At 55.4% G+C, this 21,307-nt stretch overlaps 1 protein-coding gene across 2 annotated transcripts in view; it reads left to right on the top strand.

Moving 5' to 3' along the window:
- Positions 1 to 21,307, top strand: part of ZFHX3 (zinc finger homeobox 3) — a 344,347-nt gene that overhangs the window by 156,415 nt on the left and 166,625 nt on the right. The window contains exons 4-5 of one of the 2 annotated variants that reach the window (XM_052795594.1): positions 4,482 to 4,663; positions 12,003 to 12,378. The gene's annotated coding sequence lies outside the window, so the exon portion shown is untranslated. The remainder of the gene's footprint in view (positions 1 to 4,481; positions 4,664 to 12,002; positions 12,379 to 21,307) is intronic. The other variant, XM_052795595.1, reaches the window with a different exon arrangement.

Genomic DNA, 21,307 nt, shown 5'->3' with positions numbered 1-21,307 from the left:
TCATCGGACGAACAGACGAGCGGAGTGTTTTTCAGCGGCCCCCATCACTACTGCAGGAGGAGAGGGTCTCGAGGAGGGTTTCGGGGGACTGCTCACGGGGCAGCCGGGGGCCGCCGTGGCGGGGGACGGGGACCCCCGTGCAGGACGAGCGCGGCCGCCCCGGGGCGAGCGCGGGCGAGCAAGGCCTGCCCGCGGTCGTGCTGCGGAGGGTGCCGGCCCGCTCCAGGCATGGAGGGGCTCCTCTCCCAGGCTCCATCCAGCTCCGGTGGTAAACGTGCTTATTACAGTGCTAATGTCCTGCAAGTGGAATCCTACCTCCAAGTATATTAGGGTAATGAGTTCACACCTAACTAATGGAGACTTAATAGAGTTACTAATAGGCTGCCTTTTCCCCCCACGGTTTATGACCCCGCGGGCCGGAGCTGTCAGGGGAGGGAGAGGCGAGGGGCCGTGCTCAGCCCCGTGGCCGCCGCAGCCCGCGCCCCGGCTCGGCCTCCGGCCTGCCGGCCCGCGCCTGGCCCAGCAGCCAGTTTCCAGCGACATCGTCTCTCCACCTTTCTGCGAGGAAAAATAAACAGTTCGAGGCTCCTGTGTCTTTATTAAACATTTCCTTTAAACTGCATACTTTGGCTCCCTGCCCAAACGCACCAAGAAAGCTTCCACAGAGCAGCTCGAGTCCGGAGCTCCGCTGCGGGCTTCCCGGGATAAATAACCCCTGGAGGAGCGAGCACCTGCGCCGCCGGCTGCGGCCCAAGCCGTCCCCGGGGCTGTCGGCTCCCCCGGGCCTGCCAGCGGAGGCTGATGCAGCCGGCCGGACTCCCCACACCGAGCGGCCCTGGGGAGGAGAGCGAAGGAGGCAAGGAACCGGCAGCGCGGTTTGCCTGGCTCCGCTCTCCGGCACACAGACGCGACGTGGCAGCGAGGTGGGTGGGGAGGCGGCTGGTCTACGGCGGCGAAGTTCAACCACTGGCGCGGGCCGAGAGGGTTCGAGTCGTGGATGGAAAGGGGGTCGGGAAGCAAAAGCAACCGTATGCTTAAGCCCGTCACGCCAGACGGATGATACCCTGGTGTTAAAAGACACGTGCTTCACCCGCCGTCGGCAGCGCGGTTGCCGGCCGTCGGCACGGGGTCGAGCGCGGGCTGCGTCCCGGCCGGCGCAGCGGCTGCCGTCACGCCCCGGAGCGCGGAGGGAAGCAGCGTGCCAGGCCGCATTGTTGCGGTGGACAGGACAAGATGTCTCTGAGCTGCCTGAGGAAGCAGCAGCAGCACTACAGCGCCGGCGGCAGCCCCGCGGCGCGCGGGAGAGGCTCGGCAGGCGTGGGCTGGCCGGCCAGAGGGACGAGGGCGGCGGGGGAGAGGGGCCGAGCGTGGCGGGCAGCGGGGACGGGGCACGGCGGCGGGTGATGTCAGCGTTTCCTTCTGGATCGGTCATGTGCGCTTGCCAGGTAAACAGTCCAGAAATAGATGGGAGGAAGGCAGCGGATGGAGCGTGCAGCCGGGCTGGAGGAGCTCTGCCTTCACCCTTTCCTCCCCGCTGCCGTCCTCACGGGCAGCTTCCCCTGCCTTCAGCGGGGCGCTGGGAGCGGAGACGGCGAACGCAGAGGAGTAAAGCAAACCCACATCTCTCCCGTGTCACGGCTTTAAAGCGCAGTGCCCGCTCTGGAAGACAGTGCTGGCAGACCAAAGGAGGTAGAGTTTGTTGATTTTCTGGGCGGTGGTTGCAGCAGACCTGCTCCATCCCCTCCCTTGCTGGAAGAGCCCAGGTGAGGCCGGTGAGAGCCCTGGGCAGGAGGTGTCGAGGGTCCTCCCCGGCGGAGGGGCCCCCAGCTGCCAGCCAGGCTGGCGCAGCGGGGGGGCTCAGCTGCTCCCTGGGCTGGGAACAGGTTAAAATCCAGGCGTTCGCTGGAAGCGTAGAAGCTGGCTTGCGTCGTGTGAAGCGTTCCCAGCAACTGAACAACACAAGTTCAGGTACAGAAAGCTCCGCAACGTGCCAAGAATATTCTTAGTTTGCCCTTTCCTCATTCACTAGAAATGTGCCTTTTCTGTGACGCCTTTCAGAGCGGCCTAGCAGTTAAATTAGTAGCTACGATAAAAACTACCTGCGCTGCTTGGAGACGGGGTTTTCTAAATCCTCAGGCATCCCAAACATAACGCGTGGACTGAGCCGCCTGCTGCGGCTGGGAGCCTGGCCCTCCAGTCCCCTCCCTCGTCATTGATCTCGGCAGAAGAAACACACAGCACCATGCAGGCTCCTGCCTGGGACAGGGACTGTATCTTTTCCAGGCAGGACAGGGTAAGTTTTTCAGGCATTTTCCAGGCATGATTGATAGTATGATACTGTGCATCATCCGTATGTCTGTCCTGCGTGGAGCGGCAGAGAGAAACTGCAAGGATAGAAAGCTGGGGAAAACGCCCTCACAGCCGCTGCTGATGGCCAGGTGCCTGCTTCTCCCTGCTCAGCACTTTCCTTTAGCACCAGAAAACAAAGCTGCCGTCATAGCAAGTACCCATAAAATGCAAGGCATCCTGAGTGCAGAGATTAGTGGTAATTTTACAAGGACTCAAATAACGTTGGTCTGCAGGGTGCAGCACTGCCTTGAAAGGGAACAGCAGACATTTCCCGTGGAAGCAAGTTTCCTCTTTAGAGCAGTTTACGGCTGAGGCGCAGTGTCAGATTGTGGCACAAATATACTATCAGCCTTTGGGTTGGAAGACAGACATTTGATACCTCTTTCTGTTGCCGAAACGCGCTGCCCAGACACGACTCCCAGCACGGTTATTTTTTGAAGCATTATGTAATTGGATTGCATGGTCAGTAGTGCTTCCTTAACAAGCCTTTCAGCAAACCCTCTGCCTGCCGCAGCCAATCCTCAACCCTTACATACACACTTACTCACGCAGGCTCAGTCTGGAGTAAACTCGCTGCTAAATACAGTTAGAAAACAGACGAAACCAGGCTCGGAATAGATCATCTGCTCCCCGTGCTACGTGAGATGTGGTGCAGCCAAGCCCTGGGTGCCGCTGGTGTGAAAACGGGGTCGTGCTGGCACCTCTCGGCCGAGGGGTCGCCGGCTGCCTCCTCTGCCATGCCTCTCTCTAACAGGCAGGGGGAAAAAAAAAAAAATCTGCTTTTTGGAGTACAGATAGGCAACCGAACCCAGGGCTGGTCCAGGTGTCCCTGTCCTCTCTTGCCCTGCTGTGATGGCCCTGTGCTTCGGGGACCAGCTTCGGGAAACCTCTCCTATGGCACTCAGGCCAGGAGCAACACCAGGGCCTTTATCTCCCGGGTTTCTGTATAAGCTGAAGTGCTGAATTAGGAACCGAGTCTCCAGATGCCTTCACAGGTCAGACCGTACACCAGTCCCACAATGCAGCCCGCAGTGGTGCCTGGCCATCTCTGGCCCTTTGCGGGTGTTTTGCAGGATCTTCCGTCTCCTCTGGCCACTGCCAGCCCGCAGGCTATGGCTCTGCTGAGTCACGGCTTCCTGTTTGTGATTGCTGACTAGTGGCAGCAGTTGCAGAAGCAATAAGAGATATTAAAAAGTGTGAACTTCCACTGGGACCAGAAGATACAATTAGGGCTGTGCCAAGAAATACACTGCAGCGAGCTGTTGTTTAAAGGGATGCGGAGCACTGCAACCCTCCGTTCCCTTGCTGCAGGAAGTAGGAAAAAAGAACATCACTAGCCTTTTGTCATCTCTGAACCCAAATAAAAATTGCATTTGACTTCTGCAGCTCACTCTGGCTCTTTTCCATGCTCCTCCTCGAAGCGTTTGATCCAGCCTTCCAGTCTGGGTCTCCTCTACCTGCTGCTGCTGAGATGTAGGGATCCTTGTTTCCTTCTTTCACCTAAGACTGATTCTCCACGGAAAGCCTACGTGATGCTGTGTAAAAGGGGCTGCTTTAGAAGGCGTGCACAACCATAATGTTCTTTCCGTTCTTTTTTTAATGGGAAATATCTCTGGGGAGAAGCATGAAAGTATATGGAGAAGGTGCTCTTTGATCATTAAGATCTAAATGCAGCATCCAAACAGCACGTCTGTTTCTTCGTATTATGCTGAAATTAATCTTAAAGTGCTCCTCCTGGGTGGGCATTTTCCTGTTTGTCCTTCCTTGGCTTGAACGCTTGGAAGCATTGCCACCAGTTTCATCTCCAGCCCTGGTGATGATTGTCTCTAAAAGTTATTTCTCCACCCTATTGTTTACTGTATTTATATCAGCCTTTCAATTTGTGTTGTAATTCCATAGTAACCTTTTAGCCTTATTGTCAGAATATACGTTCTGGTTATTCAGCTAAGGACAGGAATTGGAGGATGGTGTTCTATGGACTGTATGTCACTGGAGGACAGAAAATGTGCTTAGGCTGGTCTTTTCTGGATTGAAGCTGTAGTAGTTTGTAGCTGAGAAAAAAAAAAATCTTCACTTTTGTACTGGCATTAGACTGATTTTTTTTATTATTTTTTTTTTTAACCCTGTGACAGACATAAGGCTGAGGACTGGCACAGAGAACATACATTAGGGGAGGAAAAAAAAAAACCCACCCCACAACCTCAGTTATTTCAACAAATACCAGAAGTGGATTGAGAGTGGATGAAGAGGAGGAGGAGGCAATAGTGAACACACAACACAGTTCAAGCTGGCAAGGAGCCCTTTCTTGAAGAATGTAAGTTTAACCTTTAGCATTCAAGTGTCTGGGCTTAAGTGTCATTATGAGCAATACTTTCCCCCAGCACAGCCTCTCCTGCCTGGAGGAGGGTTCTGTGCAACCTCATCAGTTTTCCCCTTTCCTTTACCGAGTATAAAAATATGTATTTCCGTCTGCGTATGCTCAGCAAAGTTACTTTTAGTGGCAGTGCCTCACTTGGCAAAGCCAGGGTGGCCCCGGATGGGTGCGAGGGAGGGTCTGCCCCGTCCTGGCAGCTGCTGAGGTGGCCGGTGCAGGCTCAGCTGCAGCTATGGCCTGATAAAGCGAGTGCTTTGCCAGGCTAGTGTTCGCTGGCTGAATTTCGGTTAAAGATTTTGTGCCCCAGACTCACAAGTGGACCCAGCTGGCTGGGGCAGGGGGTCCCCCCCAGGCAGCCACCTGCGGCCGGCCTCTGTGCCCAGGGCCTCGGGCTGCCCAGCTCAGGAGCAGCCGGCACCAGGTATCTCTGCTGTTCTTGCCGGCTTGTTTTGGCCGCAGGAAGGAGGAGGATCTGCTGGCGAATTGCTTTTGCGAGAAGCAAACTAAAATGAGGAGGAGGGAGGGATGGGCCTGGTGTTGTCGTTGTCGTCATCACCCCCCCCCCACCCCCCCAGTGCTAATCTCACCTTTTGATGGAGGCAACATAGAAAAAAATTAGAGAGACAGCAGCAGACAAACATCAGACCTGGCTGCAAATGGACAGGCTAGATGTGCCCCCCCAAATCATCTCCAGCTGTAAAACACTTCAGGGCTGATAGAAACCACACGCATCCCAGGCATAACCCAATCTGCAAAGCTGCATTCCAATAAAAATGCAGCACGGAGCTAAAAGAAATACTGCCCGGGATTCCCGCCCGGGGCTGAGCGCTGGGGTGGGAGGCACCCCCCGTCCCTGGCTGTGCCCCCCCGTCCCCTGGCCTGGGTGCCTGCTGGGGCGCAAGGGGAGCAGCGGAGCCCCCCCAGCCATCGCTGCGGCTCCCCGGGGCTGGGCTCCCGGTCCCAGCCCTCCCAGGGCACAAATCAAAGCGGCTACGGCGGCTAATAGGGGAGGGTCGGGGTTAGCTGCAGGGTACATCGCCGACTGAAATCACAGGCTGGAATCCGAATTTCAATAAGCATGCCTCACAACGGAGGCTGTGCTGCAAATGTCAAATGTGCTTATGTTAAATACAGGTAATATTGTGAATGTACGTTTGAGAGCATGATTCTTTCAGATACCTTGTCTGATGAATTTTGCATCTTGTGTTTGTGATTTTTCCATGCAAAGAAGTACAGGTTTTAGAGGAATAAGAGCATATATTTATAAGGAGGTAAAGATGAACGATTTGATTAACTGTAGCAAAGATGCTATGTCAGATCAGATTTCTCACTGCTTACAACTTAGGTTTTGAGTACGTGGTTACTATATAGTAAGTACAGCTGGTATTGGTGCTTAACTTACTGAATAATTCGATGCAGGCTTTTCCGCAAATCTCCGTCTTAATTCTAAAATAATTCGGAAGGGAAGAAGGCGGATGGACTATTTTCCAAGGGGCGTTTGGTACCTGACTTGCGCTGAAAGATGAAAGATTTGCAATGCTGTCACTTGTTCCTGGCCCACAGTGGGGGATGACCACAGGACTGCACCAGCCCTGGGCCAGGGTCCCTCTGCCGCTGGCTCAGCTTGAAAGCCAGACCAGCCCCAAGACAAGCCAGGTTGTTTTAGTCACTGTATTGACATACTCTGAATTTTGTGGAAACTACCCTGTAAACCAGAATTCTTCTCAGCGCTGAAAACATTTTTTTTTCCTTCTAATTCTGTGGGAGCTGTAATTTTATTTTGTAACTTACTTCCCTCCTTTTTTCCTTTTAAGATGGTTCCCAAACATTTATTGTGGGATTTTTCATTTAAAATAGTTTTCTAGGGAAATTACTGTGACAGTGATTTAATTGTTTAATTAAAATCTGACATTGATGACAACATAAATACAATAGGCATGAGGTGATATAGGCATTAAACAAGTGCAATTGTGGAATACATCCATAGAGTACTCTGAGCACACAGGACCGCTCACAAAGAAATGATGTTCAATATTTATCAGGTTAGTGAGTCCTAATTAAATGCCAAGACTTTTTTCTTCATTTCTCCAAAAAAAGCCAAGAAACATATAGATGTATTCCAAGTGTTTATTTCCATCGCAAACACATCTACTCATCTTGTTTTAAGGCCTGCAAAAAAAGCAAATTCACATTAAAAATCTGCTAGTTGACTTAAGGGGTATTTAGTCAGCCTGACTACAGCAACCTAGCCAGAGGTTTGGCGATAGCTGGAATAGCCCGCTGACGTCCCATCACTCCCAGTGGCTATAGTAAGTCCAGTGATTACAAAATGGATGGACAGATTTCTTTTAATAATCGGGTAAAAAACCAGAAATATATTGAAGACAAAAGAAGAGAACAAACGTTCCTCTGAATATGCCCCCCCCAGCCCAAATCTCCCCCAAATTCTACAGTACATATTTCTTCTATGCAATACATATGCCCCCTCTAGCATACCCACACATCTCTCTCCCAGCAGTAAGGGAGGCAGCCCCCTGCCCATTAAACAACACGTACGTGCCTCCAGAAGAAATTCACGTTATCTGGCTAGAATTGCTCAGCAGTGCGTCTCTCCAGCCCTCTCCTTCTAAGCCCTGCTGCATTTCTGCATCCCAACAATGAACGCGCTGGTGTTGGAATATCCCTTTCCATGCCTCTTGCTGGGCGTCTTTAAATGGTATCAGATCTCTTCTGCAGCTTAGACAGCCCTTTGCAATCAGGCGCTGCTGATCGTCTGCCCTTTCCCCCCTTCCCAAACCCCTAAATAAATGCATCTGCTCCAGCCTAATTCATGTCAGCCTTCCCCCCTTCTTGTATGCAACTTCATGCAAACAAACTTTCTACATGAAAAGATAGCTTACCTGGACAATGCTTGAGTATTAAGTAATAAAAACTGATAAAGCCAGACATCCCAACTCTAGTACAGGGATTTGATTGCAAATTTCCATTGCAAAGGAGTAGAGGGAACTGGAAATCTGACAAATGCCTTCAAATTGACCTGTGTTTTCACAATGCACGCTGTGTTTAAAATGAATGGCAGACTTTATCATTTGGAGCTCCTTCAAGGACTCTGGCCTTCTACGCTTTGTTCTAATTCTTCAGACATATTCCAAGAAGCACAAAGCTACGTAAGAGGATGATATTATGGACATTTTTTTCTAAGCGGGGTTCCCCCCCCCCCAATTTTTAAAGCCTGAATTTAAAAAGATACCCTGCAACTTTTTTCTTGCTATAGCCATACATTAGTCCCTCATGTCCAGTCGGCCTCTTCCACCTCAAAGCTTTAGCCCAGTTCCCCCCCAGCGCCAGGTGGAGGGAGGCAGCGTGCAGCCAGGCTGGTGCCTGAGCAATGCGATATGGTTGTGGCTCCCTAAAAATTCACCGTAGTCAACTGCTTTCACCACAGCCCTATGCAAATCTGGCCCACTCCTGCCTCAGGACAGAGCTGCTCCTAAGCCGCTCAGCAGCCAAGTCATATTTCTAGGGGAGGACTTGGTCTCCTTGCAGAACCCAGGGAACCGAAGCCGCTTACCCCTATTTTACATGTCAAAGATAACGACCATCTTTTCTGAAAGTTATATCCAGAAAGCCATATGCGCTGCCTCAGAAAAACATTTTGCTTCAAAGTTGTTCCTCTTAATCTGTATGCATTTTTACAAATAATAACTTTCCTTTAAAGTGCTGGTATTAGTTCCATCTGTTCAAAATAACATATAAATGAAACTATAAGATTCTATGCGCAAATATATGAGATATGCTGCAAGACAAAAAAACAGGGTTAATCTAATAATTCAACTGCATCTTTAACAAAGTTTCCTATGGGAAAAATCAGTCTTATTTTCCCTGCAGATCTGATACTGAGAGCTTCTTTCTACTAAGCACATTAAAAGCTATTTGAACCAAAATCCTATCTATGCATGTGTAGAGAGACATATATAGAAACAAGAGGTATCCGTAGTGTTACAGATGAGGCTGTATCAAGATTTCTAATTAAAGCAAGGGTAGTCCCTTCTTATATTTTAGCAACTGGCTTGTCTTTTTGCCTAGAACAAAGAAATCTTAAGGGAAGTAAATTTTCGAGAGGAGAAACGCGTGCACGTATGTGTAATTGTACCTAACAATTACTGTACAAATTATTCCTTAATTCCTTAGATTTATTTTGGTATTTGCACAGTGGTTTATCTGGCTAGTCCCACAGTCATCACTTGTTCATTCCCTTCTTTTCACGCACACCCACACCCCTCGCCACCTCGTTTTGCACCCTGGTGAAAATGAGAACTCTTCCATTCCCCAGCCTCTGGACGGCTGCATTCAGGACGAGGGGCAAATCTCTGCCATCCGCTCAATCTGGCCGTTTTCCTTCCCAGCCTCATCTCCTGCCCTTGCCAGGAGGGGAGGGAAGATGTCCTAGGACTTGACCCCAGCGCAGAGCCTGCTCAGGCTGGACCCAGCTCCCAGGAGGCTGGGGGGCCACAGGGCAGGCTCCCCTCTCCCCGCTTAACCCCTCCGCTCCTGGGCACGGCTGCGGTCTGGGCGCCTGTGACCCCGGCGCCTGCTGCCCTCCTCCCTTTCGGGGCACTCGGGATCACCCCGGGAGCATGAAAGGAGAAGAATGCAGGAGCAGCGAGAGGCTGTCGCAGGAGGGCACAGCGCAGCACGGCCAGAGGAGCAGCAGAATCGCCGAAAAGGGGGATGTTTGGTTTGTGTTAACTACCCAGACAGATGCACTTCAGCATGTTTGCATTTATGGAATCCATATGTTGTCATGGGAAATTAGAGGACAGCAACACAAAACTAGAATTCGCAATGCAAATGCAAAGAAAATGTACATGGCTACCAGACTGCATTTGCACATGTTCCTGCGAAGGTGCCTATTTCTGGAGTATCGACAGTTATTAGATTTGCTTGCCACCTTCTCCACGTTTACTTTTCCTTTGCTCTGCAAAAAGTGTATACATAGGCAGCACCCATTCTCGGACCCGTCCACCGGATCTACAGCCTCTGGTGAAAATATGCACTTCTTCTAAGTTATACCAAGTACTAAAAGACAAGGGTTACTTTATTCTGGCCTCAACTGCATCATCAAAACACGTTTGTTTCATATTCAGCAAGAACAACAGTTACAAATTACATGCACCTTTACAGATAGCGCACCAAGCAGCCCTGAAAAATTCTGCTTGCCCCAGGGCTTGTTGGTTTGGGGTTTGGTTTTTTTTTTTTTTTTTTCTTTTTCTTTTTTTTGGTTGGGGGTTGGTTTTTTGGTGGTTTTTTTTTTTTGAAGGGCAAGTAATGTTAACAATTATTCTTCCATAAAGCTAAACAAACATATTTTGAGCAGGGACTGACAGATTTTTAAGGGCAGCTTTTAAAGGCAAACTGGTAACGTACTGGAGTCTACCCATTTAACAAACCGTAAGAACTCATACACAGCATGCGCATTATAACAGTACACATCAGTGCTGCATTTATAATATTCAAATAACTATGGTACGTATTAAACCTCGATTCTTAAAACCTGTGAATATCTTCCAAATGCAAGACACTTCCAGTAATGTATCAACTAGTACAGCCTTTCTCCAAATTTCTAATAATCTGTCCTCTTCTTTCATCCCCCCATCCCACTTAAAGGGACTTGCCAAAATTTCAAAATGACCACCCCCACATTAAGAAATATGGAAAGCTTGATACATTTCATTAAAAATACTTACTAACAAACATGCAGTTGATTACCTTTCAGTACAAAATACATCTACATTAAGGTTCTCCCAAATGGAAAAACTGACCGCAACTGCATTCCTTGTTCAATGCTATGAAACAAACGGGGAAGTTAATTATTTGGGTTACTATTAAAAATTAAAAAAAAAAAAAAAAAGAAAAAAAAGGCAATTTGAAAAGCTTCTTTAGATTTTCAAGAGAGATGATTTAATTCAGCTGCATTTCTGCCAGTAATAAAATAGTCTCTTAGAGAAAGATGAAGAAAACATATTCCTGAAGCCTGGATAGAGGTTCTTTACTGGTTCACCTCCTCCTAAAATTGAAATCCCACGTTCCCAGCGATCATCTACGTTTTTCGCTAGGGCTGGAATGGGGAGGGAAAAGCTGCTGGAAATAAAAATTTTAAATAATAATCGCAGATGGACCCGAACAGAAAGTGAAAAATGTTACCGTAAGGCTAGAGAAATATTTATTTAATCAAACCAGAGGTTCTGTTGGGACTGGAGGAATGTTGCATCCTTTCCTAAAAAAAAAAAAGAAAAAAAGGGGGGAAAAAAAGAGGAGGGGGTGGGGGGAGAAAAGAGAAAGCAAGAAAGAAAAAAGGCAGAGGCACAGCCGCCTCCTGGAGTTCCCCATTGTCCGGGGCTATAGAGAGCCCCAGAATGGCATTAAACTCACAAAAGGCATATTGTGCAGGGGACAAAAAAAGCCCCTTCTTCTACAATAACTTTTAGCTTCTTATTTTTAGAAAATGACAAAGCTGTTGCCAGCGATGGCTGGTGAAACCTGTAGCCCGGCTCCCAGCCAGGCTGGACGCGGCTGTATTGATCCGCTGTCCCGCTCGGAAAGGCGGCCGCAAAGTTTGAAAGGGAGCGCGGGCCGGGCCGCGCCGCGGGGATGCTGCGGAGCCGCTCCGCCGCGCTCCGCGCCCGCGGCCCAGCCCCGCGCCGGGGCCGGGGCCGCCGCCGGGGCCGGGGCCGGGGCGGCGCGGGCACAAAGTTGCGCTCGCTGCCGGCCGCAACTTTCCCGGCTCCTCCCGGGGAAACTTCGGCGGCGGCGGGGGTCGGGGTCGTCCTCGCCCTGCCCTGCCCTGCGCGGGGCGGCGCGGCCCCGCCCGGGGCGCGGGGGCAGGTGGCCCCGCGGAGCGCCCCGCCGCCGCGGAGCGGTGCGGAGCAGAGCGCAGCCGCCCGCCCAGCCGGCCTGCGCGCCCCCTCCCCGGCGCGGCGCTGCGCGGCAGGGCGCGGAGCGGGGCCCCCCCCCCGCCGCGGGCTGGGGGCCGGCCGCTTGCCCCAAGTTTCGGTGCGGCGCCGCCGCCGCCGCCGCGCTCCCCCCGCCCGCTCCTGCTCGCTCGCTCCCTCCCCCGCCGCCTGGGCTGAATCTTATTGATCCAGAAGGTGGCTAATTAGCCCTTCCCGTCGTGCCTGGGTAATGAGGCACATGCGCACTGCACTAATCAGCCATTTTTTGCAGGAAACTAATTAGCAGAATAAAGATCCAAAGAGTTTTTTTTCTTCCCAATCATCAGATCTGAGTCCGGGCGCTTCCTGCTCCGGCGACCGCCAGCCCCGCCGCCCGCTCCGCGCCGCTCCGCTCCGCGCCGCTCCGCCCCGACCCGACCGCCGCCGCCGCTGCTGCTGCTGCCGCCGCCCGCGGCCCCCTCTCTCCGGGGGGCTGCAAACTCCCCGACAACGATGCTGCTGCTGGGCAGCGGCGGCGGCGGCGGCGGCTCCCGCTCGGCTCCGGCTGCTGCCCCCGGCTCCCGCTGCTGCTGCCCCGGGCCCCTCCGCGGAGCGCGCTCCTGCCGCCGCAGCCGCCGCAGCCTGCATGGGATCTGTAGCCCCCGCGCCGCCGCCCGGGATTAAAAGCGCCGCCGCCGCCGCCGCCGCCGGAGCAGCGACCGCGTAAGTGGCAACTTTTCTGCCCTGTCCCCCGCTCGGGCTCCTCCTGCTCGGGGCGCCCGGGCTGCTTTGCATGGGGCTGGTCCGGCCCCCCCTCCCGCCCGCTCCCACCCACCGCCCCGGATCCCCCAGCAAACTTTGTGCCGCTCGCCGTCCCGGAGCCCCGCCGCCGCCGCCGCCGCCGGCGGGGACGCGCAGGTGCCGGCGCCGCGGGGGCCGCTGCGCGCCCGCGGAGCCTCCCCCCCCCCCCCCCCCCGCCCCGCCCGCCGGCCGGCCATGGCCGCGGGGCGCGGAGCGGGCGCGGAGCGGCGCGGCGCTGCCCGGCTTTGTGCGCGGCGGGGCGCGGGCATCGATCGGCGGGGCGGCGGGGGCCCGGCCCCGGCCCCGCGGGGAGCGGCGGTCGCGCGTGGGCTCCGCGCAGCCGGCGCCTGCCGGGACGCCGCTCGGCGAGAGGCTGCTCGGGCGGGCCCCCGCGGCTGCCCCGCGGGCGCTCCGCGCCGGCGACGCGCTGGAAAACAAAGGGGCGAAAGAAGTGCCGAAAACTGCCCCGGCCCGGCCCGGCCCCGCCGCCCGCCCGGGCCCCGCGCCGGGGGGGGGGGGGGTGCCCCGCAGCGGCCTTGCGAGCGAGAGTAATTACGATTTTTGTTTTCCGCGGGCAGGCTCAGTTTTGGGAAGAATGCGGCTAGGGGGATGGGAGAGGTGAAGGCAGCGAACGCCACTGTAGGCCGATCCCCCCCTTCTCAGTTTCAGTTTTTAATTACTTAATGCTGAATCGCACGGCGCTTATCTAAATATTTGCAAATGCTCTTTCCTATCGATTCCTCTGAATAAACTGTGCTCCTCGCCCTCGGAGGGAAGGCGATTCACGCTCTCCTGAAACTAACCCTCCGGAGGAGAGTGTGTGGTTGCGTGGGGGACGCGTAGGGCTCGATGTCTGTGTATATACGCGTATGTATGTGGCACGCACACGCGGGTTTCTCGGTGTGAATTATTTATCATTTGGGCTGCGGGGCTTGTTGGGGGTTTTTGGGGGGGGGGGTTGTTTTTTTTTTTTTTTTTTGAAATTGTTAAACTCCCTCCCCCCCTGCTCTTTTTTTAAAAAAAATATTTTTTGGATTCCGAGAAAGGTCTATTTCTCTTTCAAGCTGTGCTTGAAGCTGCTCTCGGGTATGTCCTGTACTTTGTGCGGATATGTAATATATACGCGTCCCTTCCTCAGCCGTCTGTCTGTCTTTCTCCTCTTCTCGCTCCTGTTTAATATGGAGCAATTTTCTGGAGGCTCGGTGACTCCCTCCTTAGGGTCACATTGAGTTCGAATCCGACTGAAGGTGCAGGAATCCTGCAACGGGGGAAATAAGAGAATAGAGAGAATGGGGTCAAGTTGGCTGCTTAGAGGCCAAAACTCCCACAGCTGCCTTTAAAAATATATATATAATATTTGGCTTTCCTCACTGTATTACAAATTGCAGCCTCCCCTTTCAGGTATTTTCTTTACAGCTTAAAGCCCTCTCTTCCTTTTGCCTCCCCCCACCCCCCCACCCCCCCCGTTAGGGGAGAAGGGGGGTGGGAGGAGGGAAAATAAAAGGAAAAGAAATGGGGGGGGGGGGGAGAGGGGAAAAAATAAAACCCATTGAGTTTAGGCAAATAAGGTTTGGTCTCCGTATCCTATTACAAAGCACTTTGAATATGCAAGACATCACACAAGACCAGTTATTCCAGTTACGACAAACTTAAAAAGAGAAAAAAGAGAGGCATGTTTAGATTGTAATTTGTTAGAGCAAGAATCGTATTTAAAACTGTCTTTTAAATTTTTTTTCCAGCCTCGCATTGTATCCAGCCTTTTTCTGATGTCTAGGGCTTTTTTCATTATTATTATTATTATTAAAATCTTTCCGTTGAGTTTAGGAAGACCGCTGCGAGCAACACATTTTCTGTATTTTTGTTCCTGTATCTTGGAGGAGAGTTGGCAGGGATTCTGTGGTTTGCAGTTACACAATATGTTATCATGTTTTTAATCACTAAATCATTGCAGTGGTTATAGATTTACAGTCTTAGGGTATTACTGAGAGGAGCAGCGCAGACCGTATGTACGGGAACATACGAGAGCATGCAGTTAACATGCTCGTGAACTTTGCTTTTAAATCATTTCCCGGCCGAGCTCTGGCGGAGAGGAGAGCGAGCGTTTTGGCATCACCCCTCCACGCGCTTGAGGAAAGTTTGTGCAGCCCTCCCGGCGGGGCAGGAGCTCCGATGGGTGTTCTGCGCGACCTGTCCCGCGGCGCTGGCGGTAAGCGGCGGGTCAGGGGGCGCGAGGGGCGGCCGGTGGGCCGGGGCCGCCACCTGCACCGGGGCCGGGGGGGAGCGGGCCGCCCCGCCAGCCGCGCTCTGCTCCCGCTTCCCCCTTTATTATGTAACAGAGCCCTCGGCAGCATTAAAAATTCAGCATTACAAGCTGATTGTAATGCTCCCTCATTAGGGAGCACTGTCTGGTCCGGCATTAAGCGCAAGACGGAGCGTGGCTTTTCGGCTGCGGCACCGGCAGAGGCCGGGGGGCGGCCGGGAGGGGGGCGGCCGTGGAGCGGGGCGGCCGTGGAGCGGGGCGTCCTGGGCCCCGACCCCCTGCAGCCCCCGCGGGCGGCAGCCGGGCCGTGCCGGGCTCCCCGCCGCTGCCGTGCCGAGCCGGCCCCGTGGCCAGGCCCGGGGCTCCCGCTCTGCCTCCTGGCCGAGGGCTTCCCTCCTCCGCCGGCCTCGGCCTCGGTGCGGGGACCCGGCTTCCCGAGCCGCCCTCCTGCCCGGGTCCCGCTCCGCAGGCCACCTTCGGCCAGAAACAAAAGCAAAGGCAAGGCATATTAGAGGGGAGAGAAACTCCGCGTCTGGACGCAGAGGTTGCTTTGCTGTGTTTGCATTTATTTATTTCCATCCCTGCCCCCCCCCCCCCCCTTCTCTTTTTGAGCGCGGTCATTTTGGGAGGAGTGGGCAGCAGGAAGTTCTCTCCGGCCCCTCTCCCGCGCGGCAGCGGTGCCGCTCGCAGCAGCGCTGGCCCTCGGCTGCGGGAGCCCCCGTACCCTCCCTCCCGCCCTGCCGCTGCCTTTTGTTCCCGCAGGACCGAGCCAAGGTGCCGCTCGGGCGGGCGGAGGCGGCGCGGGCGGCCCCGCATGCCTGGCACCTTCGCTTGGCCTTGTCGTGGCTGCTGTCAAACCAGGGCCCGGCGGCGGCCGCTTTGACAAAAGCAGAGGCGCGTGTCCCTCTTTCATCTCCCTGTTTTGACCCCCCGCCCCAGTTCCCGTCGGTGTCGTGCCGGAGGCCGGGAGCAGTGCGGAGGAACAGATTTACTTTGGGCCTGGCCAGCAGCTGAACAGCTTCAGTGGGGATCGCTAAATCCCAAACTGATGGACGTACGGCTGGCTGCGTTAGCCTCCCCGTTAACGCTTCCTTCCGCTTTCCAAAATAATAATAGTAATAACAATAATAAAAAAAAAATGTTGCACGGAGAAGCTGAAAAACGACTAGCGGGCTTTTACATCAACTTTATTCACACGCTGTGTTCTGCTGGGGCTCGGCTCCCTCACCTGAGCGTCTCCCCTGCCGGTGTCAGACTCGCTCGCCTGCGGTGGGAGAGTTTTCAGCAACCATCTTCTCGTAGGTGCCGGTGGCGGTGGTGGGCGCACCGGCCCTGCCGCGGTGCCGGAGCTGGAGGTGTGTTCGCGCTGGAGAGATCGGTGCGGTTCAGGAGGGACGGGCTGGGAAAAGGCCGAGCGTTTCACGGCTCCCCGCTTCCCCTCGCCGGAGCGCGGCCGAGGTTCGGCCTTTGTGTGGCTTCGGGGGCCGCGTGCCGGCGGGCGCGTCCGGCCGGCGGGAGAGGTGGGCTGCGAACAAAGCCAGGTCCTGCCTGCTCCCCGCGGACCGGCCACGTGCGGGACCCCCGGGCCGCTCGTGGGGCTGCGCCCGTCCTGCTCTCTCTTGCGACCGACCGACCGCGGGGGCTTCGGCCTGGGAGAGGCCCCCGGGGCCGGAGCGGGGTGCCCGTGGGGGCTGTGCCCCCCTCTGCACCGCTTCTGTTTTCTCACGGTGGGGCGTCCCCCCGCACCCCTTGGGGAGCCCCTGGGGGAGGCTGGCCTCACCGTCCCTGGGGGGAGGCAAGGGGAGACCGGAGAGAGGAACTCCTCCCGTGGGGAGCGGGGCTGCCCTTCCCTGCTCCCTCCCTCCCTCCCTCTCTCCCTCGCCAGCCGAAATTCGGGCCGGGTGTCCAGCGCGTGGCGGCGCGGCAGCGACGGGGCTGTCGAGGGCTGTCGTGGCAGGAGAGTGGGAATCAAAACATCTGTGCGCAGGCCTGGGCGCTGCAGCCTCTAATGGTTTTGACGGAGCTGTTGTGGTCTGTTGTCTGGAAAATCTGCATTCTGCGCCGTGCCCGAGGGGGGCCGCGGCACCGCAGACCGTGGCGGTACCTAAATATAACTGCCTCGCGCCGTGGGGTGAGGTGAGGGCAGGAGGGAGCAGGGCCGCCCGTCCCGCCTCCTGCTTTGTCTCTGATCTGCGCGATTCATGCATTTTTGTTTGCTCCCGAGGTTGGGTTTGTGTGTAGGCAGGGATTGGAGAAATAGATAAATTCCAGCTAGTTTAAAAAAAAAAAAAAAAAAAAAAGACAAAAACCAACAGGGTGGATGAGTTGGGCTTCCCTCGCTGCCGGCAGCCGGGGAGGCAGCAGTCCTCGCCGCCAGGTCAGGGATCCCACCGGACCTGGAAGCCCCAGTATGCTCCTGTCCCATAGCCACTGGTGGGGGAGCAGGCCGCGCCAGTCTGCTGGCGTCCGTGTTTCTCCTCGCCCCCGTAGATGCTGCGGGTCTCGCTCGGGTCCCGCCGCGCCGGCGAGGAGCCAGCGCTTTCCAGTGCTTCCTCGTTGGCTCCGCTGGACAGACGCGTCCATCGGTCGGTGCGGGAGGTGGGTGTTCATCTCCACAGCAACGTCGGCTGGAGAGCGGTGGTATTCTGCGCCAGGTGTGCGCCGTGTGTGTTTCCAGAGACGGACTGTAAATACAGTTTAAAGTTCATTCCCATCCGAAATTATTTTTCGGTTCGGGTTGTCAGGAAGGGAGACCTGTGCCGGCAGCCGTGCAGGCCGCCGCTGATGGGTGGCTCCTGGCGCATCCCAGGAGCTGCCAAGGAGGGTCCCGGGGTCCCGGCTGCGCGGGGCCGGCCGGCGAGGTGGAAGGGTGGTGGGACGGTCTGGGTGCTGAGGAGCCCTGCTGCTGGCAGGCTGCAGCCACCCTGCTTTGCCCTTGAGTTTGCTGCTGGGAGAAAGACACTTAGCTGTTGATTGTAATTTCATTATGTCACAAGTGCTAAACATGCCTCTTGCTAATAAAAGGCAAAGCAGAGCAGCAATATTTTTTTTTCCCCCCGGCCCCGGAAAACAAACATTTCCCAGTGTTTTCAATTGTGTGGTGCACGTTGCTGGGGAGCAGGAGGTTGCTGGCCCTGTAGTGCCCGGGCTTTTGGGTCTGAAACCTGGTGAGGGCTGAGCTGCACGGGTTCCTTCACTCGGCAGTATTGCTGGAGCAGACGATGTGCGTGGTAGTTCTGGTAAAAGGTTTTCTCCCATCCTCCCCCCGCCCCGGTATCTGGGAAAGTGGAGCCTGCAGGGCCTGTAACACGTTAGCTCTTAGTAAATGTTTATTTTGATGGCCTAAGTGTGCCTGCTGGAGAGTCGGTCCCTCCTCGGGGAGGATGGGAGCAGACATGCTCTGGGAGCTGCTCCCGACCCCTCGGGTCCCTGGCAGCGGCAGCAAAATACTCCGCGTCCCGCCTCGCGTTTGCTTGGGACTCGCAGCTGGGCTTCCCTGGCTGGTGGTAGCCTAGCTCCAAAATGGCTGGTTAGCTTGGTTTGGTAGCAGGAGTTTTAACCCTCCTTCTGCCACGCTGCCACCGACTGCCTTGCGCAAACAGACTGATGCTCACCACGGAATTCAGAGCACGTACTTAAATGTTGATAGTAACATCGCGGTGATGCGCTTGATCCTGCTAGGGTGGGTTGCTGGGTTTCCTCAACGTCTGTGACGTCTGGTGACGGGCTTGGAGGTTTTTGGTCTTTCCTTCTTGTTGTTGTAATAGAGTTGAGTGAAGAAGGGGGAGGCGAGGGGGGTGCAGAGGCACAGCCAGCTGAGTTGCAGTCAGGTGCATGTTGTTTGGGCTGAGTGGCAGTCAGGTGCACATTGTTTGGGATGATGCAGAACCTGGGGATTCCTCACCCAGGTATTTTTGATGAGGTACCCTGTAATGGGAAAATGTGCTAGCGGGCCTGGAGGTTAGTTGAGAAGACTGAGCAGGGGGAGTGCATGAAGCCCAGAGCTACTTGGTGTCTTAGGCACACGTTTGAGAGTTGCAGAATCTGCTAACCAGAGCCGCTCCTGCGGTGTGAAGATGTTCTGGATTCAGGCTGCGCACACCAGCTTGTGCGTTTCACCCGTACCTCTTGTGTTGCAGAAGCTGGCACGCAGACCCTCGGACGCCTCCGGAAGCCGAGCAGAAAGGCGGCCCCTGAAGTGCTGGGGCGCAGTAAGTTCCCACAGTACGGCCGCGGAGGTGATGCCACGAGGCCGTAGTTCTTAGCTTTGCTCTGTTCGACAGCGTTAGATGTCAACGTGCGGCGGCAGGAGCTGGTCTCGGATGAGCTCGAGTGCCGTGCGCTGGCCGCTGGCGCTTCGGAGGAGCGGTACCGCCGGGCAGCGTTGCCGGGGTGGTCTTGGCTCCCGGCGCTTGTCCCCTGGCCGGGCTGAGGTTGCTTCGTGCCCGCCGGCCCGGCCAGCCAGCGAAGCCCTGCCGAGCGGCCACGGGCTGCCCGGAGGAGCCGAGCGCGGCCGGCCGCCGCGTCCCCGCTGTCCTTGCGCGCCGTTCCCATCGGCAGCCCCTGACTGTGCCAGACAGAACTGTAGATGTCAGGCTTTGCACAGAAAGGAGAGCGAGGAGGGAGGGCGAGGGAGAGACGAGCGCAGCAGCGGGGCTCTGAGTTTCAAATTAACCTTCTGCTTTGTTGGTGTCTAACGCGGGGTGCCCCGGCCCCCCAGTGCAACGCACGCCGCGGACCGGGAGCCGGCGTGATTTACAGGCAGCTACGCGGAGGAGCTGGGCAGCGGCGGCCCGCTGGGGCTGAGCCGGTGTCTCCGGTGCTGGGGCCATCCCCGGCGGTGTCGGGGACGAGGGGATGGCCGGTGCCCCGGGCGGTGTTGGGCCCAGCCGATGGAGGCGAGGGCGCCCAGTGGGTCCCACCGGGGCTGGCGGGGCTCACTGCGTCCCCCAGGGTGCCGCAGTCAGCGCTTTCACCTCCGGCTTTGAGGGACGGGAGCTCCGGCCTTCCCTCTGGGAGACGGGTCTGCAGCACCCGGGTGTTTACTCCTCGAAAGCTCCTTCGATGTCAGAGCCTAGATTTCTCCTCTTTAATTTTCTCCTGTTAATTTTGTCCCTTTTAGTCTTACATCCTTCCTTCCCCAATTCCTTTCTTCTTGCTGTTTTTCATCTTCCGTAGAGACAGTTAAAAGCAGCTTAACACTGTGAGCTTGTTTGGAAGTCAGAAGATCCGTTTTAGCTCTGACGCTGACTTTGGGCAAGCCACCAAATGTTTGCCTCAGCTGGAGTATGAAATGGGATAATACATAGTTCACACGCAGAGACTGTGAGTGGGGGTTAATTATGAAAAATCATAACGTGTCTTAAATTCCCAGAGCGTTGTTACATCCTTAGATTTTGTTCTTTGTTACTTTCTCAATTCCTCCCCTCTCCCTCCGCCCGGCTTCCAGATAACTCTCAAGCTGTTCCACTTTGTTCCCACTGCTTTCTGGTACACAAGTACCTTCCTACCCTGAGCTGCAGTCCTAGAGTCCTGATTGCACTGGAGTCCTTAGAGAAGGATGTCCTCTCCTCCTCTATCCACGTCATAGATGAAGTAGCTCATGCTGTAGGCCTGCCTTGTTTTCCCAATGCTTTGCATGTGCCGGGGGGATTTTGTTCTGGCACCTTGGAGAGGAGGGAGGCAGCTGGGGTGACGTGTTTGTAGTAAGGTGGCAGGTCTGAACGCAGCCGGGCCGAGCATCGTGTGGTACCTGCGCATCACGTGAGCGACTGTGCTTCCGCGCGGCGCAGCAGGGTCCTGTTCCTCTGCCTCCTCGCTGCAGTTGCTGCTTGCGCTGGTCGCAGGCCTTGTTCTGCGGGGTCATTGCCAGTCCTGCTTCGGTTGACCTTTGGTAGGGTGGAGGAGGAGGGGAGAGGTGAAATCTCCTTGTCTGAGCCAAGTTTTTTACTGGGGTGGTGTGTGTGATGACTGCCAGGCCTGCTTACGGGATGGGGAGGGGGATTCCTGCCACGCTGTGGGCAGCCGGGGAGCAGAGGGGTCACCCACAGCGGCTTGGCACCTCCTGGTGGGTGGGTTGTACTGGAGACCTGTGCTCTGGTGCTGGAGAAACGGGGCTGGTTGGTCTTCGTTTTGTAACATCTTTTCATCCTGGTTTTGCTTTCTGGAGCACAGAGCACTGGCGCGGAGGAGGCCTGGTTGTGTCGGCCAGGGTTTGTAGTCTTTGAGAGTCCAAGTCTAAGCAGAGCTACGTATGAAGGTGTGGGCAAGTGTAGGTTTTGAACTCCATCCTGTTCCTCAGGATGAGCTCCTGTAGGCATCATGTTGGTTCTGCAGTGCAGCCGGAGGGAGAGGCAGCGAGGGGGAGCGTGCCAGCGGTTGGGTTGCGTTATTGGCCAAGGAGTAAGGACGGTGGAAGAGAAGTGTGCGCTGCCTCACGCCAGGCTGTTGCTGGAGGAGGACCAGCGGGATGAGTTCTGTGGTGATGCTGCATGGCTCGCAGAGGGGAGAGGAGATGGTCCACCAGGCATTGCTGCCAGCCTGTGCCCTTTGCTTGCTACACTGTGTTGTGCGCGGAGCGGGACATGTGCT

The sequence above is a fragment of the Harpia harpyja genome, chromosome 9 (assembly GCF_026419915.1).
Source record: "Harpia harpyja isolate bHarHar1 chromosome 9, bHarHar1 primary haplotype, whole genome shotgun sequence".
NCBI classification, from domain to species: Eukaryota; Metazoa; Chordata; class Aves; order Accipitriformes; family Accipitridae; genus Harpia; species Harpia harpyja.
The sequence above is the reverse complement of the archived record's forward strand: the minus strand, read 5'-3'. Positions and strand labels throughout refer to the sequence as shown.